This window comes from Idiotropiscis lumnitzeri, chromosome 5 (assembly GCF_059441095.1).
Source record: "Idiotropiscis lumnitzeri isolate Australia: NSW breed Sydney's pygmy pipehorse chromosome 5, RoL_Ilum_1.0, whole genome shotgun sequence".
Classification (NCBI taxonomy): Eukaryota; Metazoa; Chordata; class Actinopteri; order Syngnathiformes; family Syngnathidae; genus Idiotropiscis; species Idiotropiscis lumnitzeri.
The window spans coordinates 16,134,009-16,159,080 of record NC_142395.1 but is presented as its reverse complement, the minus strand read 5'-3'; the positions used below and the strand labels follow the sequence as shown (position 1 = coordinate 16,159,080).

General features: G+C 41.0%; 1 protein-coding gene across 4 annotated transcripts in view; it reads right to left on the bottom strand.

Annotated features, from left to right (window-relative positions):
- ntrk3b (neurotrophic tyrosine kinase, receptor, type 3b) overlaps positions 1–25,072 on the bottom strand; it is a 191,433-nt gene that overhangs the window by 161,425 nt on the left and 4,936 nt on the right. The gene's annotated exons all lie outside the window — the stretch shown is intronic.

The following is a 25,072-nucleotide window of genomic DNA, read 5'->3' as shown; positions in this document are numbered from 1 at the left end:
AATAAACACATTTTGGCTAAAAATATGGAACGATCCACTAATCTGTCCCACCTTCTTGCATTTCATTGTCTTGTATAAATCAGCCTAAAAGAAAGTTGGTTGAAATTGAACCAAGTAGTAGATCGGTCTATTTCTGACCGAAAATTGGGTTGTTTGGGACCGAAGTGTTTTTAGAGCGTATGAAAGGCAACAGGGAGTATATTAGAAAGTTACTCTAAGTACCATTTGCCATCTAGTGGAAGCGCATTTAATTGTTCTGCCTATAAGTCACTGGCATAGATAGATAATAAAACAAATAAGTGCCGACTAAGGAACAGAACAATATGTATAAGACCCTGTGGTACATCTTCCCACGTCGGCGCTATAAAGCAATCTATGCATCCATGCGACAATCCAAACAAAACCCCCGCTCAGTCACGTCGAGTATACGTGCGAATGCAATGTTATTCCGGACGCGTCGGCTCAAAATGTTATCACACGGCTGATGATTTTCCCGGTCGCGCGGATCCCCCCCAACGCCGCCCCCGCGTCGTTCCGTGTCACCGCCACAGCGCACCCCCAAGTCCCAATGACTGCAAACGCAGTCAAAATCTGGCAGGAGAAGAGAATGTTCCGGCCGCATGTTGTGCAAAAGGTATCACCTCCTCGCACATGACTGAGTCTCGAGCATGTGTGGACAAAACGAAAATGACTATAATTAGAGTGCCATTTTGCCAAGTGTCACCGTCGCTATGATCCTCGCTGGATTCAAAGAGGCCGCCGTCGGCCCCCAGCCGCTGAGGCGTGCCGTCGCGGGAGCTTCGCACACTTCACCGACTGTCACTGGCAAGGCCGCACACCTCCATCTGCGCCACGTAATGAGCTGAATATAATCAGCGCTGTCGAGCTCCCGTGACATCAGAATCAGAATCATCTTTCCTGGCCAAGTATGGAAAACACACACAAAAAAGTGTCCTGTAGTATAAGACACTAATACTGCAGGAACAGACCACAATGACCAACAAAGACATGACGCATAAGTATAGAAAGTCTATCCGTAATGTAACGGTACTGACGGTCATCAACAAAGGTTAATTACAAGGTAATTACAATACCATGATGGTCGGGCAGATAATCGTTGCGCCATTTAAAGTAACCAGCAGCAGTAATTGTGTTGAAACTTTGGAAGTGCAATGATGCAGAAAGTCAGTGAGCACGTTTACCTGTCTCGTGCTGCAGAATCTAGAGGGCTGATACTAGAATGATCAGTGCATGTGCAAAATTGGCAAATATTTGCAAAGTGCCACGATGGTATTTAAGTCAAGTAAAGTGGTAAAGAAGGTCCGCCAACGTCTGCACTTCCTGAGAGTCCTCAGGAAATTCAACCTGGACAGGAAGCTGCTGCTAGCCTTCTACCACTCGTCCATCGAGAGCCTGCTGACGTACTGTGTCTCCACCTGGTACAGCGGCTGCACTGAGGCGGACAGAGTGAGGCTCCAGAGGACAGTCAAAACAGCGCAAAGGATTATTGGCTGCCCTCTCCCCTCGCTGTCGGACATCTACACCGCCCGGTGCCTCAGAAGGGCTCTCAACATCGTCAAAGACAATACCCACCCAAACTCACACCTGTTCGCCCTGTTGCCCTCTGGCAGGCGCTACAGATGCATCAAATCAAGGACCAATAGACTGAGAAACAGTTTCTTTCCGAGAGCCATCTCCATACTGAACTCTCACACACACACGAGACCACCCTAACCTTGCAAAACAGCATTGTGATGTGTTTCTATATGCCCTATTCAGTCTTATTTATTTATCTAATTTATATATTTGTCTGTATTATTGTTGTATTGCACTGGAGAGGGGAGCCCTCTAATCTCGTTGCACACTTGAGTACAATGACAATAAAGGGATTTCTATTTCTATTTCTATTTCTAAGCTTCTACCAGTGGGGAGGAGCTGAATGAGGTGGTGACCAGGTTGTGGGGGTACCAGGAGAATTTTTCCTGCCCTTGTCTTGGTTCCTCATTGATATTTTTTTCAGCAGTCCTAACTCTCCATTGCAGTTGGATGTACCGAGTCTTATAGAATGTACGGCTGGCAGATTTTTAAGGAAATCATTTCTTAATGCTAACACTAAATCTAAAAAGCGGCCATTGGAGAGGAAGTGACATGTCACACCTATGCGTAGTTAAAAGAGGGCATATTATGGAAAAGTGACCTGAACACAAATAGCTGGCTGTGATTGGCTGGTGAGTTTTGCGTGTGCCCCGCTTCTCGTCTAAAGTCAGCTGGGAGAGTCTCCAGCAGACACAACTTAAGTGAGGATAAATGATACACAGAATGAATGCAAGGAGGAACATGTCGTTTACTGTCTGAAGTACCAAATCGTTTAGTGTCTTCTGACAACATAGTCAAGCTCAATTAAATAATCCCACCTCTGCGCAGTTTTTGTGACCATTGGACAGTGACATTGACCGTTGCTTGTTGTTTTTCTTACCTCTCAATTCAAAGTATTGAATCCCTAATTATAGATCTACATAATGAAGCAAGTATTTGATTTTTTTTTTTTTATGTATAAAAATAAAAATGCAACAAATATCATAGAACTTTAAATAATGTAACTGTTCAGTGGGCCATGTGTGCCTTATTTTGCCAACCCCTGGTGTAAAGTGTGATGTAATCCTTTGGGCTATTTTGACCAAAAAACACATTTCATTGCACATTTCATTAATACACCAGGGAAGTGTTTCAATTCATTTCTGACCAAAATAGAATATCACGTTTCCTTTAAAACAAATATATGTTTTTTTGGCAGCCATGTCAAAAGTTATTTCATTATAATCGCTTAGTTGCGTTTAACTGACTTCAGAAGAGAGGATCCGTCACCGTTAAATGCTCTGCTGTGGCCGCCAGCTCGACATCAAAACCGCTTCAGATGCCAACCGGGAGGAATCTTTTGGGGAATCGCGCAACTGGAGGGACATGTCAGGTTTGTGGGCAAAATAGAGTGCAACTACTTATATATATATAAAAAAACAAAAAAACTAAATTATTATAAAATTATAGAATGTTGCAGGAAAACTGCCATTATTCAAATCTTGTCAGCCTCCAGATCAAGGACAAACTTCACACGTGGAACTTTTTTGGGGGGGATTTTTGCATATTCGTGCTACCTATGTCGAAAAGCTAAACAAGCGTAAGATGGCACATAACACCTCTAAAACGACAATGTGAGAGTATTGTTCTCTCTCCTTGTCATGTCTGTCATGTGTCTTCGATAGGCAAGTACTTTTACTTTATTTTAGTTTTATTTGGTTATCAAATTATTATTTTTATTATTAACATCATATCATCGTGGCTCAGCTTCAGAAAACATGTGAGCCATGATTGGTCGTTACCCGTGCCCTGAACTGCGATGTCATTTTCAGTCAACAGAAAGTGAGAAAATGGCCGCCACCTGAGAAGGCTAAAAACTGGTGGCTTTTGCTGCTTAACTAATATTCCACTAACGCAATATTAATCACAATGCCATGTTTCGACTACTAAAGATGTATAGAATATTTTATTGCAAAGAATTTTTTTCGTTGATTTGCCCTTTAATTGTGCCACTTCAGTGAGGAGATTTTCTTTCGTCAGCTCAAATATTCATTTGAGCCATTGAGCTGGTACAAAACACCTAACGACAGCCTTCACCTAGTAAATGTCATTAATAGTTGGTGAAATTGCTGCCCTGTCAATCAACGGATCAAACAACGTAGTGCGTCATCAGTGAAAAACAACTCTGCAGACGTAATCAAGTGGAATCAATGACGGGAATGAAGCAGAAGAAGAACAAGGTGCAAAAAAAAAACAAAAAAAAAAACCAAACATTTGCTTTAAGAGTTTCAGAAGGAACACGCCCTTCTGACCGCGCACTGCATGATTCATGAGCCTTTTTTTTTACCCCCTGCCGTCAGCACTTCTTGTACGTCGACTCCCTGCCGAGCGCGATCGTGTTTAATCAAATAAGTGATCGGCGAGATCTGCTGGATGGTGGCCAGATACGCCATAGCACATGCAAATGCAGTGGACCTTTAGCGCCGGCGTTCCTAGACTCCGTTTGGTCTGTATTTGTTGCAAATCCTCCAGTTGATAATCCATAAAACATCAAAGCATATGGCACGTAGCTCCCTAAGGCGCCATCTTGTTTTTTTTTGTCATCTTCAGAGCTAGATTAACACCACATGAATGGTTCAAGTGCACGATCCAGATTTCTTTTTTTCTCTTAAAGTACATTCCATGTGGAAATGACGTCTGATCGACTTGAAAGTTCCCATCTGCTGAATATACGAAGTTCAAGGGAATGTAAACAGTAGATCAGGGGTGGGCAAACGTTTCGATTGGTGGGCCACAATGGGTTCTAAAATCTGACAGAGGGGCCAAACCAGGAGTAGATTGATGGAGTATTTTGGTAACCTCACCACATCGGAGAAAAAAAAAAAAAACATTTAAATGAAAATGAACAAAAGCATTACAACAAAATATCTGTCTTTGACACACCAGAGTATTTAGAAAATTCATTTAATTTTTTTGGGGTTTGGTGGGCCGGATTAAAACATTTAACGGGCCACATGTGGCCCCCGCACCGTAGTTTGCCCACGCCTGCTGTAGATAGTGAATATGAAGGCGGAGCATACTGCCGGTCGTTTCAGCCAAAGGGAACTCAAGTCATGTTATTCACCGTAAGTCTTGTCTTGTCCCCAATTACCCTTTGCTAGTGAGACCTGACATATTGCGCCAAGGTTCAATTTTGAAAAAGCTCATCCAGTTGCAACCCCACCCAAGAATCACACAAACGCATCAAGCCACAAGTACACGGTCCTTGTCAATTGTTGCAACGTTCAAGTGAACAACATAAACACGACAGTCTCTCCCAACAAAATTGCAAATTTTCGGGTGCTCTGCTCTTAAACCATCTTCAAAAATCCAAATTCGAAAATTCGTAACGCTCTGCTGTGATGACAAGCGTGTCGGGATGCCAACATGCAGTCTTTTCGGAGATCCAGGAAACTGGTGAATACGGTAATCCCTCGCCCTCAGGCGCTCCGCTGATTTTTCTTAAACAATTGCAAAAAAATATAGCAGCCATATAGCGGATAGATTTATTTATTTTTTTCCAAATAGATGAGCTGACTCGGATAATTTGAACATACCCACAGGCACTCATACAAGCCATGTGAAACACATTAGATCGTGTTTGCCACAAAAAAAAAAACATCTTTATGTCACTCAAAAATTGTGAATTGGAACAAACTAAGGTTAGCATTCACATGCTAACAAAGACCATTAATGCTTTTGTATGTAAGAATCTCACGTATTTCGGGTCAAAACTTAAAGCCAGTGCAGTTCATGGTCCTGGTGAAAGTTCTAACGGTTGCAACTGAATATTAAATGAGCAGAGGGTAGTTTTATTTCAAATCACAAATCTTGTTGGTGGGGTCACACTCGCCTTTGCACTTTCCAACCAATTAAAAAATGCTGGAGGAACCGTAAAACACAGAGACACTCACTAAGCAGACTTTGCGACGTCAAGCCGTGTTTTTATCGCTTGAAATGTGTTTAATGTAGAAGGGAGAGGTGAAACTATTTTTAAAAAACATTTTATGTGGCCTATTTGCATCTGGAGCATATGCTCTGCAATCAAAAGGGGTTTGCTGTCAATGTCCAAATTCTCGGGTGTTGAGCTTGCACAATTTTATGATAAAATAAAATAAAATAAATAAATAAACTATTCAGGCAAGCTTTTAAAAAATCCAAACGTGGACCAATGGTGAAAAAAGTGGGAGCTGTTATTTATTTATGAGGCCTGTTGCAAAAAATGAGAGCGATGCCTCCTAACCATTGCAACTCGGGACTCGACTTTGAAAGGCCACCCTGGTCTGGGCCGAGATCACGAGGATGAGGATTAAACGTTCAGCGCACGTCGTTTGCCAGAGAGAAGCTCTCGTCCAATTTCAGGATACGATAAATCTGCGGCTGAGGGGCAAGTCTGCGGTGGAATTCAATTAGGTAAGAATAGAGAGGAGAGGATCACAGCGATATTAGACGGCTGATGGCTGAGCTCCTTGCTCGCCCCGGTAATAAAGCCCGCCGTTCCCGCACCGCAACCAGATTGATTTGACTTACGAGCTCAAGAGTTCGTCCGCCTTTTTTGAACGCCACGGGCCTCAAAAGACGGGATGTCAACGCTTGGCCAAGGAATAAAGCATTCCGTGTGATCTCGCCGCAGTGTCGGGATTCCGATTAATGGGACTTTTTACAAAGCTGCCAGTATATGATGGATTCTAACAAGATCACCTCTGAACCATTACGTCTGAGTTCTTTTTAAAAGAGCCAGAACAGAAGACGTTTCAAATCTTCAACCACTTCATCTCACAGTTACATTCAAGTTCTCCATGTGAGGTTCAGATCAGTTCAGAGTTGTGATGAGGACACGCCTAATATAGTGCAAGTTGGACTTTCGTAATTGCCTTTGTGAGCACCGATAAGATCAGTCATGCAGATAAACGAGCGTACGACAAAGAAGAAGCCAACGCCGTGATTGGGAAACAAAGTAATTACACCCGGCTTGAACTTGTCTGTCTGATGATCATCAGATGTCAGCTTTGACATCAAATTGGATTTTTTTTTTTTTTATTGAATTTCAATTTAATTCAAAATAAAGTTGCGGACAGCATTGAACACGCGTGTGAATCACGTCACATCTCAGTGTCATTGAGCTGTCCGGCGTATGATGTTCAAATTTGTTAGAAAATGCACAAAATGTTTTGGACAAGTTTTTTATTTTATTTTTATCTATTAACTAGGTAATAGCCAATGTGATAAAAAAAATAGATAAATAAATAAGTTAATAAATAAATAAAAATAAAAAACAAATAATAGTCTACATGTGTTCTGGAATGGGTTCTTCAAACTTTTTGTGGGTCTGCTCATTGACCGAATTTAATGTGACATGAAACATTTATTTATTTTTTTTGTGGAGTTGACTTTATGGGGCTTTATTGTTTGTATGTTTGATGGAAGGTTAAGATTGTTTATGCGGTGAGATTGATATGCAATGACACACACAAAAAAAATCAAAATAAAATAACTAAATTAAAAAAATAAATAAATAAATCACCACAAAATTTTGCATTGCTCATCTTTCTACTATATGTACCACAAACTTGACAAAATCTCGAGGAGGAGTTTGCTTCTGAAGGACACCTGGAAACTGCCAAATTGACACCGAACCATTGGACCTCATCAACTAACAAATGCTTTTAGCAATACTCGTACTCTGAGTACGCGCAAAATCACCATTGGATACTCGACACTTACCGGTGCATTTTCTTCGCACCACTCTACGTATGTTGATGAACCAGTATTCTTTCTGAATTACAGCACGGCCCCACACCGCTCTAATTTGCACAGCCCGAGGCCATAGTTACCCAGAAAAAAGCAGCGTTTTCACGCATCTCAACCAGTGCGCGGCTGTTTAAATTTGCAGAGATTTTAAAAGGTGGAACTTTCATTATCCCATTTTCAGATGTATCAGCGGAAAGCTTTCTGCACACAGAACCTGACAACATATAATGATGTCACTCATTTTTAATAAGTCCTGAAATGCCGTACACAAAACAAAAAATATTAACCAATAAGTGAACTCACAAAGCACAACATATCAAAATAGATGGTAAGGAATAAATATAGCAAAGCAAAGACGCATTTGTAGAAATTTGTGACCTTTGCGTTGGAAGTGACGGAAAATACAAAACTGACGGTGGGAGTACGGCAGCAGCGACCTTTGATCTTATTGACGGTCATTTGTCAACTGGAAATGTTCAGACTTTGTAGAATGCATGTCGGCCAACTTGATCGATACGAAAACTCCGCAACGTTGGATGAATGCGAGCAATTTAATGCATTTTCAGACACGCCATCAAAGCTGCTTTTGAGTGGCAGCTGCCAGCAGGCAGTCAGCGCAGAAGATACATCCAGCACCGACGCACATACAAACGCTTGAATTGTATATTCAGTATCGAGCTGACGTGGCGTTATTTGCACCCGGCAGCGTTTCAGTTAAAAACGTCAAACTTTATGAGGTGTAATAAATTCATAAATCCACCTGCCAGGGATGTGACAGTAGTGCTGATGACATACCTACGCGAGGGGACACTTTCGGAAGGACTAGTAATTAAGTAATAATAGTAATGCAAACTCTTTGCCTTGGCGCTCGTGGGGAATTCAAATAAAAAGCTAAGCTATATGCTTGGTGTGCGCGTGCGGAACAATTTCAAGATATTGCCTGACGGCTGAATTAGTATAATAGGCAACACTTTAATTCACTTCATGTTCCTCTCCAAAAGTGTCGTCAATCAATTGACTTCATTGTGCTGCAATCCCCTACGCAAGATGACTCCTGATACACCCAAATCAGGAGGTTTACGTGTTTTTTTAAGAGTGTAAATTTAATAAAGCGAATCGGATTTACACGAGCGCCAGGTGACAATAGGAAAGGTCAAGCCGGATCATTGTGTGTGCCTGCGTACGTTTGCGCTTGTGTACATGCCTCTGTGTGAGGACGTTTCCATCTGTGGGCTAATTAGCATTACCGTGTTGAGGATGGGTGGAATTAGCACCTGCAGCAGGGGAACGAGGCTCAAAGGGAGGCACGGGTTTAGCCGCTGTGATATTTAGCCAGGCGGCAAAATGACACTGTGTGTTTACACTCACCGGTCATGACATTCGGGACACCGTCTAATGAGATCTAATACAAGAGCTGTAAACAAGAAGCAGCTGTTTCCATTTGGGGCTCATTGGGGTAAATTTGCACTCAATTGGGGCTTTTAAACTAAAATGGCTAACTTCCTGTTCAATTTTGGGAATGTGTCGCAGTTACTTATTGGTGCATCCTGTTGCGTTAGAAACGTACATCCAATTTCATATTGATCTGTTGAACTGGTGTCTTTGAAATTTGGGGCCAAAAAAAAAATCCAGACTCAAACCTTTGTGCTACGAGTAATCCAGAAGTGGCTCCCGGGCCACCCTCGAACTCTTATGTCCTTTTTCCAAGGTGAGGAAAGATTTGGCGCTGGAAGTAGAAGGTGCGACTCAGTATGTGGAATGCGCACCGGATTATAAATTTTGCCTGGCGGTGGGGCAATTACAAAGTGAGGCTCCTTTCAGTCTCCTCGTTAGCAGGTAAAATGCATGCTCTGTGGGGTTGGAGTCTGGAGAAATCAAATAAAATCTGAAACTGAATGTGCACATTTGGCGCTATTTATAGTTTGACTCATTAGTGTAATATGTCACACTGGCATTCACATGTTCTTTTGCAAATCAGATCCAGTTTAATTTTGATTTGAAGTCCAAATGTTTTGAGTCATCTACAGAACAATAAAAGGAAATAATCTCACTGTTCCAATACTTTTAGAGGACAGGGTACTGACAAATCCTGCTTGTTTATAAGCTTTTATCACACATCCAATTTTAGTTGTGTATAATCTGGATAAAATACGTTTGACATTTGGAGAAGCACACTCTCCCTCATTGTTGTCGGGAATATTAATGTATTTCTGCTCTCCACTTAACGTGAACGGCATAAAAAGTAAGAAGGGAGTTTGCCTCATGGCATATCTAAAGCGGACTTGTTAATTGACGTTTTCTGCTTGCTCGCAGCAAGAAATATGAACCTGTTCTTTTAAGACAACTTTTAAGCCTTTTTACAAAAATGGGCTTTTTTGTTCAAAGGATTATAAAAAAGCAGCAGACTTCAGTAAGCAAGGGAATCTTTGTGTTTGTTGTGCAAAGGTTCTATGTTTTTAATGGCAGATGCTAGATAATGTGCCAGGAAGAGAAGTTGGTAAACAAGACCAGACTTGTCAAACAGGTGACTTATGATGCTTTTTCTGCTCAAACGGTTTTCATATAGAGGCTTCCATAGATGCTTGACTTTGTCTTACGGTGGTAAGAAGTTCGCTGGAGAAATGCTGTTAATGCAGGAATTAAAGCGATGATTGGGATTTCGGAATATCCAAAACCGGACAAAAATGGCAGATTGAAACCAAAATAGCATGCATGGGCTATTTAACTTGATCATGATTAACGTGTCTATCGAATTAACAATTAAGAAAAAAAACACCCTGGAGGTTGCAACTAAGCTAAAACTTCGAAATCTCTACAAGGAAAAAAAGATTTTGATGAATTTACTCAATTTTTATTTCAATCGACTATAGACCTACTTCAAAAATGTATCGGGATCTGTTTGATTGAATTTTGTGCAGCCACCACATGAAATACAATTGAGTGAATTCAACACCATTTTTTCCAGTGTAATAACAGTGTAGTAAAATGTTGTCAACAATACAGTATGTGCATTCTGACTAAGGCTGTAACAATAATAAATATTTTTTAGAGTCGATTATTATCGACTCTTCCATTTGGTTAAACAAATCAGATAATTTTGTTTTGCATTAAAACGTATTGCTGCATAATTTTCCCCCCGATTACTGTTTAGTAACTGTTGACTGTTGTTTCTTTGATATTGTTTAATGATTAATCTAAACCAATCACAATTTAGTGATGAAGAACTGGCTCAACCTTTTTTTTTAATAAACTGATTAGAATTCAGTAACTGTTTTGGTACAACTTGTCAGAAAACAGGGAAAAATGCTGTTTATTGTTGTTTTCCAAGGTAAAAACAGGTTTTTGCAAATGTCTATTGCGAGTATATGTAAAAAAATAAGGCTGCTTTTATGAAGTACTACAGGAATAATAACCTTGAGTGTTGAGCGGCAAAAGTCTGAGCATTTTGGGTATATTAAGTTAAACTGTCTCAAAAAGATTAATTAATTTCAAAGTAGTTGTCGATTGATGACCGATTAATTGTTGATTCATCAATTTCGACACCTGAAATTCCGACCAATTTCTGGTTGGACCGTAAAAAACAACACCTACTCACCATGAAATACAAACTGAGGGGCTCTAGGTTGTTGCATCAAAAACAAAGCTAGACTAATAAATATTTCTGCACTGTAAAACCGCTCGGTGGAGGTAATGCGCTAAATGAAACAGCCGTCTCTTCTGTGGCGACACGTTAGCGAGATAAAAGCACTGCCACGTTCCTCATCTGTTCAAACAACTGCAGCACGTTTGAGCTAATATGTGTTGTGATGTTTGGCTGGCAAACACTCATGATCAATTCATGACTCTTGGAAAAAAAAAATTAAGTTTAAAAGTGACAGCACTGTGAGGGAGGGTGGGTGAGGCGGGATGTGGCATCCGCAATTATCCTCCCCGCTCGCCATGCCATCCTTTCATCCCCTTCTCGGGAGGGAGGGCTGCAGGACGATCCCGTTTGGCCTCCGCGCTGCCCTAATAAGTCTCGTTAGCGCTACACGCCAAGTGTTACAAATGGCCTCAGATGGCGGATGAGCCCAAATGTGTGAAAGAAGAGCACCTTGGATGCACCTTCGGGGCTTTTAGAACCGCTTGCTTCATGCATTCTTACTTCCCAATGTCCAAAAATGATATATTGCTTAGCAAAAGCCGTCTCTTAGATAACACAAGTAGCCTCGTTTTAATATGTAAATTCACTTAATTTTCTGCCCATGTGACTTGTAAATGAACTATTTCCTTGTAGAGCGTCTAAGCGTGACAAACATTTAAACAAAGAATCAAGCAGATTTTTTCTTACAATGAAATAAAATGGTGGTTGAATTTATTTTATATTGTCAGGTGGTTGCAAAATATAAATTTATCTGGATATAGATAGTTTTTTTTAGTAGATCTATTGTCTAATTAAAAAATGTAGTCTACTTAAAAAAGATCTGTATTCAGATTACTTTATTTCATGAAACCCCCTGATGAAATTAAATTGAGTGAATTAAGCACATTATAAATTTATTCAAATATACATTTTTCAAATATTTTCCTGATATTTTTGCTTTGACACAGATTTTTTTCTTGATTTTCTAGTCATTTTTAGCTGCTTTATATCATTTCTTAGATTATTTAACCCCAGATTAATATTTGCTAGTATTTACTAAATTTTCAAATAGTTTTTCAGTGATTCCTTTATTTTTACAGATTTGAAAAATATTTCCCCCCATTCCAGGCTCATATTATTCAGTTTTGCAGATTAAAAAAAATAACTGAATAAATTAATAAAGCTAAATAAATAATAATATTGCAGATTTTTCCAAGATTGTATTTGTTTTTTTGCTCACATTATCTCGATTTGCTCATTTTACTTTTTCTGACTTGAGGGGGCATGGCTCAGGGCTCAGTGGTCATCTTCCAACCTGAAGTTGTTGGTTAAATCTGCAACCCTTGTGACCATTTCGAAGTGCCCTTGAGCAAGACACGAGTGATGGTAAAATGTAGTTTTATACGTATTATCTTCACGAACCAGTTTTTTTTTTTTCTTACTCCTGCAGTTGCTTCTGATTCCGTGTCATTCATACGTGCATGATGAAACAATGGTACAGCGCTTGAAGTGCCTAAGTTAGAAAATTGCTCTACAAGTGAAAGCCCATTCACCTGATTCGTTTCTGATTTGTTTTTCATACTGCATCCTTTTTCTCTAGCAGTGTCAAGTCTCCACGCTTCTCCATCCTAACACATTGTAAATGACCCAAGTGGTTCTCGTTGAAGGTACAGACACTTGCTCCACTACTGACACCTTTGAAACACGGCCCTCCCTGACAAAGATGAATATTAATTACAGCACATTTCCTTTTCATTCTTTTCAAATGTTCAACATGTCATGACTGTGACCTCAAATCAGTTCTATGATCTCAACGCAACCTCACGACGTACTTTTAATATTAATGTTTTCACTGGTGCTGAGCGTGTGCTGCCCTACAAAGGAGGCCGCTTCTTTGGCTTCACAGTTTATTAAAGCAATGCAAATCCGCCAAGTGAATCACTACACAACTCAATTCATGCCACAGTAGGCTTGCAGTCATTTCAGCAGCGCCCCCCCGATTGGAAGAAAAGTTTTAACGTCATAACTCCACTCAGAAAACTATGCGCATCAATATGTCCACCAAGAGTAGGTTCGCAATAATTCGAGTAGTCTCGTAACTCACAGATTCATTTAAATGTCAAAAGTCCACTCTGAGCACTCCAATTTCACTTGCCAGCTATGTGAAAGTCAGCCAAGTGAACCACAAACCTATCAATAAGCCACTGGACCGTTGGTTCACAATAATTTGTCTCCTCCACCGACGGAAGATTTTCAATGGATAAACTGTACTCTGGCTATTTCATTTCACCCTTCTTTGTGTCTGAAAATCATCTATGTGAACCACTATACAGTGAATTTAACCCCTGACTGAAAGTTCCCAATCATTTCTGTGGCCTCCACTGCAAGTGTTGAAATAGAACTCCAGTCTGGACACTCCAATTTGCCATGCCAGTTGCGTGAAAGTCCGCCATGTGAATCGCGAGGTTCGCAATCATTTGTGTTGTCTCCACGGCTACACAAAGTGTTTAAATGTTCAAAATAAACTCTGGATTGTTCCATTTTCCCATGTCCTAGACCGGAAAATCAGCTATGTCGCTTCACTCCTAAAGGCCCCAGACCATCTGTCCACAATTGTTCGTGTTGGCTCAATTACTAACAGAGAGTAGCGATGCCAAAAAAAAAAATGTCAGTTCCATAGGTCAGCTGTGTTAAAGTCAGTTATGTGAATCACTACACTATCAATTTGCCAGTCCCCAACATTAGGTTCCCAATGCTACTGCTTTTTTTTTTTTTTTTTTTAATAGTGTCTTCTGTGACAAGTAGGAGCTCTCTGACGTCGGTGGTAGGAAAGTGACTCATCCCACTTGACAGGGCGCTATTGATGTTTGTGAAACACACAAAAAAAATTCTCCCACATGAATAATAATCAATAGGAAAGTGAGGGTGAGGAGGAGGAGGAGGATGATGATGAGGTGGTTTCTCTGGCGGCATGTGGAGGCGGCGATGAAGGACTCTGCCAGGGTCAAACATCCTCACCTGGGATGAGCTAATAGTGTGTGTGTGTGCGCGTGCGTGCGTGTGCGTGTTCATATTTATAGTGTCCATTACTGTCCATGTCTGTCGGGCATATTCAAAGCATGGAAGAGATTCTTTATGAATGCTAAAATTCCTCTGAAAGCTGTGTCACACTTTGTCGGTGCGCTGGTGTCTGTGTTACTTGACATTAAAGCCACTTAATTTTCATGCAATCAGACCGGAACTAAACACACCAGTGTCATGTTGTGCGAGCATCTAACAGCAGCAGGTGTCTTCAAGTGTTGACAAGAGTTTTTTTAGGCGTTACTCCCACGTTAACCCACACCACCACCTCTACCCCCCCAAGAGAGAACTCATTCCACTGTCAAAGTTCACACCGCGGCAACAATGCCTCATAAGCCGCCGCTGCATACACATAAGCTCAAGTAAACGGCAACAGTAAGCTCCTGAAAGTCGTCAGCGAGGCCTTTTCTGATCCCGCCTCAAACAGCAACAGCCTTTAGTCTTCTGAATGGTGTCTTTTGACGACGGGAGAGGGCGGCAGGGAGAAGGTGCCTCATTAGTATGCTTCCTTTAGGCGCTGGGGGAGCACGCAGATGCGCCGGCGATGGAGGCGGTGTTGTTGGGTGATGGTGGGGGGGAGCTGGGTTGCACACACGGGCCGGGATTCTGGCGGTGGCCGACGCACGCCCAGCATCTCAATGAAGGCGTTCGCCCCTCCTAATTCTCACATGACGAGCCGTGACCCACTTTTCCAGCAAGACAGGTTCATGCAAACTTGATGATGTTCTCGAAGCGCCCGAGGTGAGCGGAGCAATATGGAGGCTGAACAGCAGGAGGGCGAGGGGTGGGGTTAGATGAAGAGGCGGTACGTAGAGAGCAAGGGAGGGCAACGGATGTCACGTGATCTCCACCGTCTCTTATTCTGTCTTATCATTAGCGATATCAGGCATGACTTTCAACTTCCGCGAGGGGGGTCCCTGCGCTCTCCTCCTGGTGGCTGGTTTTGAGATGCTTCGGTGGGGCTGGTGGACCACCATGGGTCCTTTGACATGGGTAGCATCCGGCCGCCCTCTCGTCTCCATTGAGTGGGGTCGGGGCCTCCATGACCATTATCCAGGCACAGCAGTTCTAGGCTACAGCTGAGATTTATTTTGCATGCATGAGGTGTCAATTCATTTGCATGTACTTGGAGACACACGTTCATGGGATTCCGTTTCTTGGGTTGCACCACACCTCAATTACTGTACAAAACTCCCCTGTGTCAACCATAAAGAATTCAAGTTCCTGAAAAAGCTTCCTGGCTTGCCACAGAAGCTGTTGAGACAGTTCCATACAGCACTCAATCAATCAGTGCTGTGTTCACCCATCACAGTTCGGTTTTGCTGCTGCCACATAAAAGGACAAAATCCGACTGCCACGCACAGTAAGGACAGCCGAGATAATCATCAGTTCCCCATAACCGCTCTTGACGACTTGCAAGAACTAAGAAAGGGCAAGCAACATTCTCTTGGACCCTCTACATCGCCACCTCTTCCAGCTCCTCTCTTTAGGTAGGCACTATCAAACGCTGTACACTAAAACCAGCAGACTTTCCGATAGTTTCTTCTTTATTGCTCAAACTACCAGAGACAAATTTCTTTTGTGAGTTCTTTCATACTCGACCAATAAAGAGGATTTTGATTATGACCTTGCAAACTCCTTGAACTGTTCCATCACTTGCACTCAGCTGCTGTTTAGTATTTACACAGCGACTTCAATTGCACAGGCTGGTCCACGATCTCAACCTTGTTCTCTTCATCTTCTGTCCCTGTTCTGTCCTGTCTTGTCCTATCCTACATCACCCTATACCTCCCGCACAGGGTATGGCACTACAGTCCTGAAAATAACTAGACTCCAATGTGACATTGTAGTACGTACTGAATATAATGCCCCGAACCCTTTCCCTACAGTTGGTGTCCTGTCTTTACTTATTTTTCTCTCAGTCCTCCCTTTTCTTCTTTTCTGTCACTCCCCTCTCAAATCTCACCAATCTCTTCAATAAATATCCCGCGGCAACGGTGGAAGTATAAAAACAGAACCTCCAGCATCACATAGACGACATAAAAGAGAAATTTCTGCATGACCTAACATCTGAACAGGACAGAAAACTTTTACCCGCCGATGCAAGAGCTGACATGGCTTCCCAATATTCGGGACCCAAAAGACAGTTTTGAGGGGTGCATGAAGGCAACTCCATTAGCGAGCAGCTTCATCTTAGCGCCATGATTATTTGATGAAGCCCAATGTGATATTAATCCAAGATGGCAGCCATCAAAAATCCTGCATTAAAGACTCCTGCACACATTTTCCCAGCTATTTTCGTAGTCCAGACGGTGAGGTTGAGGCTTTGTTTCATCTGGTGTCCTGCTACTTCTCATCACAATCACTGCAAGTCCCTTGCAAGACCTCATAAGGCCCCAAAGTAGAAGACGTTTTTAGACAAACGGGGCAACCACGTGTGCGTGTGCATGCATTTAATTCAGATTTTCCAGATTTAATTTCTGGTTCTATTTTCCAAATTTTTATTATTTTCACTAAATTTAAATTTAATTTAATATATTACATTTTATTTAATCTTTTGGGTTTTTTTTTTTCAGATGTTTTTACATTTTTTTAACCAGATATTTTCAAATACTTCCAGATATTCTGGGTGTTTGGTTACTTGACCAAACCTCCTTCCTCCAGATAACTTGTGATTTTAGTTTCCACATATAAAAGAATATTTGTTTGCGATTTATTTTTAAATATTTTTTTACTTTTTTTGAGATTTTATTTACATCTTTAAGATTATTTTCCAGATTTCAGTTTCCTACCTCTTGATTTTTTTTTCCCCACCCCCCATATTTCTTATTATATGCCTACTTAAAAAATGATTGTATCACTCTGGTCGGTGTATATTCTTCCATTATGCCTTGACTTGTGTTTCTTTTCCACCTTATGGCACGGCATTTTGATTTAAAAACTGAATCAGTCATTGGCACCACTGGTCATGCAATCACAGACCGAGCTAAAGGTCATTTATTCCAGCGAGCACTTTTAATGGCTCAATATCAAACACTGTTTTTTTAACAGTCCTTGCTCGGTCAACATTCCAGTCATTTGACTAGTGGTCTTTTGCCTGGACAAGTTTTTTTTTGAGGGAGCTAAACAAAGAATCAAGAATTTCAATCGCTAGATTGCACAATTCCAAACCGTCTCTCTGCAGTCACTGGTCAATCAACGTGTCAACCATTCCACAAGGTGACTAGACATTCTCTTTTCTCCGGAGTCCACTTTGTAAACAATGGATGTAAGCTTTCCTAGGCTGGATTGCTCAATTCGTCAACTTGTCAATCACCTGCAAAGTTGTACACATTAACGTAAAATGCATCTTAGTTTTAGTTACTGGGGAAAAAAAATACAAAATGCCATTGTGCTCCCTGCCGCTTTATTGATTTTGAATTGTATCCCAAGCAAGATGAAGTGTCCAAGATTAAATTGTTGATAACCTGTCACAAAAATGTCAAATATCTACCAAATGTCAAGTGATCATCTTAGTCTCAGAGATTCTTACAAAGTTCAACCCAACCGCTTGAACGCGGCTGACACAAGGAAAAATAAAAAGCACGCTGCATAAATGTGACAAACGTCATTTTGAGCACGATAATGATCATATCTCGGCACGGGTATCGTCTGAGCGACAGTCAGGCCGCGAGGAGGAAGCCTATAGATGATTCTGTGAGTTCATAATCGACTCAGGCCCTCTAAACGCATTATGATTTTAAATGGTGCTTAAATCTGAAGTTGCACGCTTTCCGACGAGCTAATTAAACATATTGTGATCCTCGACAAACCAATCATTCCTCTAGACTCACCCTGGCACAAAATTTTGTCTTTACTGAAATATTTGGAGAGCAGCCCAAGAGGGCTGAATTTAGATGCGAGTAGATTGTGGCTGGTCCCGATCCAAGATTGAATAATTAGAGTTAAGTAAGCAGATGCTGCTTTTGTCATTTACTAATGAGAAAGTGTATTATTTTTTTTAATTGTTTATAGTTACGTGGCCAAGACATAAACAAAGTGCACAGTGTAGGTTGTCATCCCCTCGGTCGACATGCGCCTTGCATTTCTGTAAAGGCGCTGCCTTTTAGGGTTTGCAATGAGTCAATATATATTTTTTTTTTTTGGGAATCAAAACAATTAATCATTATAGTGGCAAAAATATGGTTTTGTTATTCAGCAACAATGTGTTATTCCTCATAACCTTTTTATTTTAATAAAGTAGTTCTTTGCCATGTTTTCTTTCAAACGAAACAATTATCGATCTCCGTCTCGGAGGAGAAAAACGGGAACGTGCACAAACTGTAACCGCCCTTGGTAAAAAAGTAGGACTAAAGGAAAGATCAAAGACAGCTAGAGGAGTTGAAATCTACTATTGTAATGACAGTGGGCCATATTAAGTGCAGTTTTGTCTTACTGTTGCGGTAGCGATGCATTAAACACAGCTTAAACCTCATCGTCTGCAAATAGTCGCTTGTGATGCCATTGTTACCTTCAAAAGAATATAAAACAAACCTCTGCAGGACTATTTGGCTCCGCTCGTTTGCAAATAGCACACGTGATGATGTAATGTTAATGATGTGTGTGACTACAGACAAATCCCAGCGGTGTTATTATGGGATGCTGTGTGATATTACCGTATTTTTTTTCTCTTTTTTTATGGCTGTGTTTCCAACTGGGTATAAAGCAAATTGATGTGGGCTCTTTAAACAAGTTTAGTGCATCAGTGGAACGGCGTGACAACAAAATGGCGGTGATGATGAGGATGAAGGAGCCATAAATCGGTCTTCATTAAACACTATCATAGACAGGGAGTCTTCACCAGGACGTCCAAATGTTATTGTTATATTTTAAAGGTGAATGATCAAATGACAAATTTTGATGCTATGCTACGCACACATTAGGTAGCATAGCAAAAAAAAAAAAAAAACAAGCTTGAAATTAATGTAATTTTTGGCGTCTATATCCGTCAATGGCAGCAAATGAATTAAGCATTGCCCATCTGTCTAGGGTACTTGCAAATTCCTCAGAAGGAGTTTGTCAAAGTAAGAACTTTGAATTTTGCTCCAAAATGGCCGCTTTAAACCAAAATGGCTGACGCCCTGTTCCAGTTCATGTCCTTTAGATTTATTTTGTGCATGATATTACAATAGATTACAATAGATGTGTCTTTTGGTGAAACTGGTGTCAAGGACTGTATTTCTACATATAGTTTAATTTTCTTTTGAACTTTCTAGGGTACTGGTGGCTTTTCAGGGGATCATATTCAAGACTCCTAAAATTTAATTATTTTCATACAGGGAAAAAAAAGCTTCAATCTTTAGTGTCACCCTTCTGCCAAATATACCAATTTGGAAATAACACACTAGCAGGAGTCAATAATCGTCCCATCACAGGGTCACTGAGGCTGCGTTCAGACTGCAAGCATATTTGATTCAAATGAGAGTCCTCCACAAATCAAATTTTTTTTTTTTTGGCTGACTGTCCACACAGCTTTTAGGAAGTGTCCAAATCGGATTTGGCCCTGTTCAGACTGAGCCACATGTTTGACCCGTCTGACGGGTTGCTGTATCAACAATGTCGGAATGGCATCGTTGTCTGGCATCAGTCATCAGTACCCCGCTACCCACTCTTGAATACTAGAATGCAAAAACAAAGTCCACTCAGACCCTCCACACTCTGGTCACCACCTCTTCCGTCCATCACTCAGGTCAACGCTTTCCAACTCGATACACTCAAATTTACAGACATCCCAATAACACTTGACTCAAAATGGCAAAGTGTTACTTTGCACATCCTTATGTGACAGTAGTCGCAATTATTCAAGCTTCCGATCACATTTGTAGAACTTTTGCTGACAAATGTTCCGCAGGATGAGATATTTAAGGCGCTCAACTTTCTGCATCATTGCACATTCAAAGTTGAATGACAATTACTGCGCTACTGGTCACTTTAACTTTTAATTTTCTGCATCAGATGTTGATTTATAAAATCTATTCCACATTGACGGAAGATTAAAAATAATCCCGCCGGGATTACCACCTGTTCCAACACCAGAGGTGGAGGCGTTAATTAGAAGGCACAAAGAAACAACACTTAACCGCAACCTGTCTGACATATCAGCTTCTGAGTGAAAATGGTGTTTATTTATCTTCAATTGTGACAGCCAAGCCCCATCTTCTCCACTTCAAAAAAAGAGCCTATGCCTCCCGCTGCCAAGCGAAGAACAAACTATTATCTGTACTCGCCTCTTGTTCTTTTAGGCGGCCTTTTGGCGACAACGCTGCCATCTTCGAAGAGGGGGCCGAGGACGTGTCGTACCGCGGGCGCATACAGATGCCAGCCGTGCCGCTTTGCTTCTGGCTGCTTGCTCGGTTTAAATACGAGCAGCGCGTGTGAAGAAATGTCCTTGACTGAATCTATTTTGTATTAATTATGAATTTTACATGAGAGATATGCTAATAATGAAGCTTATCTTTCAGCGATGTCGCACAATTTGGACAAGTGAGACCAAAATAATTAGGGAAATTACTCATAAAATTGCAAAACACCTCAAAGGGTGCATTTAGCTTTTTCCTCTGCTTTTTTATTTTTTTACATCATTTATTCGAGACCAAGGCGCAACTTGGAAGTTATATCAAGAAGTCGAATCCATCAAAGCCACGAGACTGCGGCGTAACCATACGTTATAGTTAGTGCATTTTATTAACAGAAAAAAAAATAAATCGGTTCACTTGTGCAATAATAAAGAATGTTTATTAAAAAAAAAAAAAAATCATTAGCAACCTCGTAACATTCTTTTACCTTCAGGCCACCGTTGTTGAAGTTAAGACCGATAGCTATAATGTAATACAGCAAAGTCTGTAAAGCCTAAACAAATTCGCAAGTTCAACCGAATGATTCCTGTTGAGAAACGTTAGCCTTGCAACATCAGTCAGGTCAACCAACAGAGAAATCACCTGCCCACAAGATAAGCATTGCTACACAAATGCTAATCTCATCAGACTGTGGAACTTCATTCTATTCGTTTCCCAGTCTGGATTGTGGGTAAATACAAATAAAAAAAAATTGATAATAATTTTCAGTGTTTCTGCAACTCCACCACCTGTTACTTCCTTCCATTTAGTCAGCACACAAGGGCTGAATTAATTGCCAAGTATAATGAAAGGTGTTACACTTCCAAATTAAGCCTAAATCTAAGGTCTTTATTTGCAACCTCCGCAGTCTTTAATCCCCGCCCACGTAAGCGCCTCCGGCCAAAGATTCCCATCAAGGGGTGAAGGAGAACAACAAAGTGAGCAGCATGGAGGGACAAATGGAGTGAAATGAGAATTGCGTTACTCCATGTTGTTATTTCTTGCATCTTAATTTCAATTAAAGATGACTTGATGCCATTGACGTGTGTCACATTGCAAACGCCTCGGGGGGGGAGGGCTGTGGCTGCTTTATTATTACCGTCACAAACGTAGAGGGGTTACAAGGAGCTGGGTTACCAGGACGATTCTACGATCAAAGGTTTAAGGGTGGAGATCAGCTTCAGGCGAGGAAAAAAAGCCTTTGCTGTTTTGTACAATTGAACACAATTTTATTCCTGCATTTATGAGAGAGAAGGATAACACGTTTTGGGAAAGTCAGCAACCATTCAATCTGTTGAAGGTTATTTAAATGTTGAGCCACCGCAACAGAGAGGATTGGAGATAGACAACTCAATTTGATACGGCAGCATCTCTACACGTACATTAACACCATGCATTTTGTTCAGGAGTAAAGCAGGTCCTATAGTGAGTTCTTGATATACCAAAAATGGACATTTGACCTAGATTTTTATAAGAAATGCCATGCACAACATGTAAAGCACGCACACCAAAAAAACTTTTGTTAATTTCCCTCGGTGTCCGAGTAGGCGTTAAAATGATAATTGGCATAATGTCAGTTAGCTTGTCAGTATTTCCTTGGCTTTAATATTAACACACGCACATAACACGACAGCTAACGTCTTTCATTCCAAAGAAAATGGAGGACAGTTGTGCTGGATGATGAAGATGGATTCTTTGGAGGAGGTAATTAGCGTATAATTATTTTATGCTACAAAAATGCAAAATACGTTTGGGAAAATGGGAAACAAGAAGCTGTGCTACATCAATTTTAATTGTGCTAGCGTGTGAATGTCACTGGTCGACACAATTATTATGATTAAATCGGAACCTTAAAAACACTTGCAAAAATATGTTCTAAGTGCCTTCACTAGTCTAAACATGGATTCTGATTAAGATTTCGTTTGTGGAATACTAGTTCACTAGCAAAATCCACTAGTTTTTAGCTATCTCAGGTGGCGGCCATTTTGTCACAAATGACGTCACAGTTGCTCAAGGCTCTGAAAATGACCAATCACGGCTCACCTGTTTTCTGTAGCTGAGCCATGAAAAGTTATTACCTGAGCCCTGAGCAACTGTGATGTCATCATCAGTTGACAGAAGTGACAAAATGGCCGCGCTCTGACATGGCCAGAAACGGGTGGATTTTAGCCCTTAAATCTTATTCCACAAATGTGATATTAATCAGAATGCCGTATTTCACCTGCATAGAACATATTCTTGCAAAAGAATAAAACGCTGGGGTTGACTTCCCCTTTTAGATTTAATACTGGAAAAATAAAGCAAGCTTTTGAAGATGCTGATAGGCTTAGAAATTATTATGATGTATTCTTGATGTTTTATGTTATATGTTCATTAAAGCATTCTGTTATCTCTGTAACTGTTGTAAAAGTGCAATATATGTAAAGCGTCAATTACTCCTGATTCGCTGCCTATACTTGGGCAATAGTGGAGGTTTACTGCAATGCAATATGAACCACCGGCTCAACTTTTGCACCCAACTATGTTGTTTTCATCTTTAATATTCAGCTCTATTTGGCAGCCTGTTAGTCGGGTAGCCTGAATTAATGGTGTGCTATGCTGGTCACACAGCCTTGATTGACCACAAGAATCATCAAATTACACCTTCTCTCACTCCAAATCCCTATTTATTGTGCTTTTTACATTCATGGGCAGCACTTTGTGCTTGAAGTAAGCCATCAGAAATGATCAGCCATATTTAAATGACACCAGTGCGTTTGTTTGTCAGCCTTTTGCTGCAGGGAAGCAGAAAAACAACAAGACGGCTGCTGGAGCGGAGCCACAAAAGGCGTCTGGCGGGTCAATCGGATTAGTAGCTCCATACTTAAAAAAAAAAAAAAAAAAAAAAGAAAAAACGCAGAAAAAATGCTAATGAGACCATGACTTTTTCCCTTTAAACTTGTTGTTGTTTTTAAAGGAAAACCAATCAAGCCAGCAGCCCATCCGAACCGGGGTGGACAAGAGGGGAGATAAACGACACCCACAGGTTACACCATGAATAAATCATGACACGCTGCACGGGGGTCACGGTAATCACCACCGAGGGTGCCGCTGCCTTGATGTCCTCGCCATTCTCTTCTTTGCTTTTCATTGCAGATAGGAAAAAGATGGAGAGGGCGCGAGCAAGAGGATGCGGGCGCAGGGTACCCTCTAGTGGCGCTCAGCAACTGAGTTATTGAACAAAAAAAAGGTTAAACAGGCGCCCAAAAGTGATGCGAGGCGAAGAGGAGGCGGGACCAGGCTTGGTTCTATGCTTGAGAATTCCTTCCGGAGCGACTTCATATGCAAATGAGGCAGCCTCCAGGACTTTTGCATTCTGCTTCCAGGCACGATGCATCACCACAAGTCTGGAGCCACTCAAAATGCATTCCTATTGACTTTATAAAAAGAAAGGCTTAGATCTGAAAGCCGAACATGAAATTCTGTACCACAATGGGGAATGTACCAGTAAGACATCCCAAAAAAAGATGCACACGGCACAACAAGGGTAAAGTTAAGCAAATTGCATTTGCTGGTGTTTTCTTGAAGAAACGCTTCGATTGTGAGGCTCGTCCTAAAAACTTCATCCGGCCCATTTTGTGCACAGCTTCCACTTTGGACACAGCACCCAAAGTGTAGAACCACACGATGCATTTTTCTCTGGGATGTGCCTGCTTTGTGAGAGATGGACTTAAACACAAAAAGATGCATCCAGCACAACCGCGCACAAATTCTATTGCTACGACTCCACAAGCCTTGAGACATACAAATGGCGTTTTTAGGTTTTGCTGTTAAGGATGCACAGGAAAAGTCACGAGGGATGGCTTTGATGGGAAAAAAATAAGAAATATAAAATAAATTACACTGCTTTCCTGGCAAGATGCACAAAAAACATATTTCTGGACTTTTCAAGAAGGCAAACTTTGATTTTGGTCTCTCAGATGATGGACTTTAAGGCTTGTGAAGGGTGGCTTGGCTCTGAAACACACAAAAGCTACAAAGCGCATTTGCGCACAGCATCAAATCGGTTGAGCTACACAAAATGCATTTGATCTTTAACACAAAAACGACGCACCCAGCACAACATCCAAGCCACAATACCGACTAAGCCTTTCAGCCCCTCGGACATTCCTGTTCCAGTATTTCATCAAAAACGGCGTAACTTCTATGAAGCATTTTTCCCCCCATTTGTAAAAATGCCAATAAAACGTTTCCATTATATAATATTTACTTCTTCTGAAGAAACATCTTTTCTCACCACCGGCTGTCCTTCTAGATAGAATAAAATTTTTCTGCAATCACAAAGTGGGAATGCGGGGCTTCAGGCCTAGCTTCGCGATAGCCAAGTCATGATTGTTGTAATCCAGAATTCGAGCGTAGTGGGCGACAGAAGCTACACTTCTCGTAATTCTTACAAATGCTTCAAGAAAGAAATCTGTGATTTCAGTCTCTTTGGATCATGTACATGAAAGAAATCATCAAGTGTTAACCCACACAAAATTCACACGAGTCCACTTTCAAAGGAGATATTTGATATTTTACTACACGGAGGATGCATTTGAAGTCTCCTAAGAGATGCTTTAGTCAACCAAAAAAGTTTTCAGCAATACAA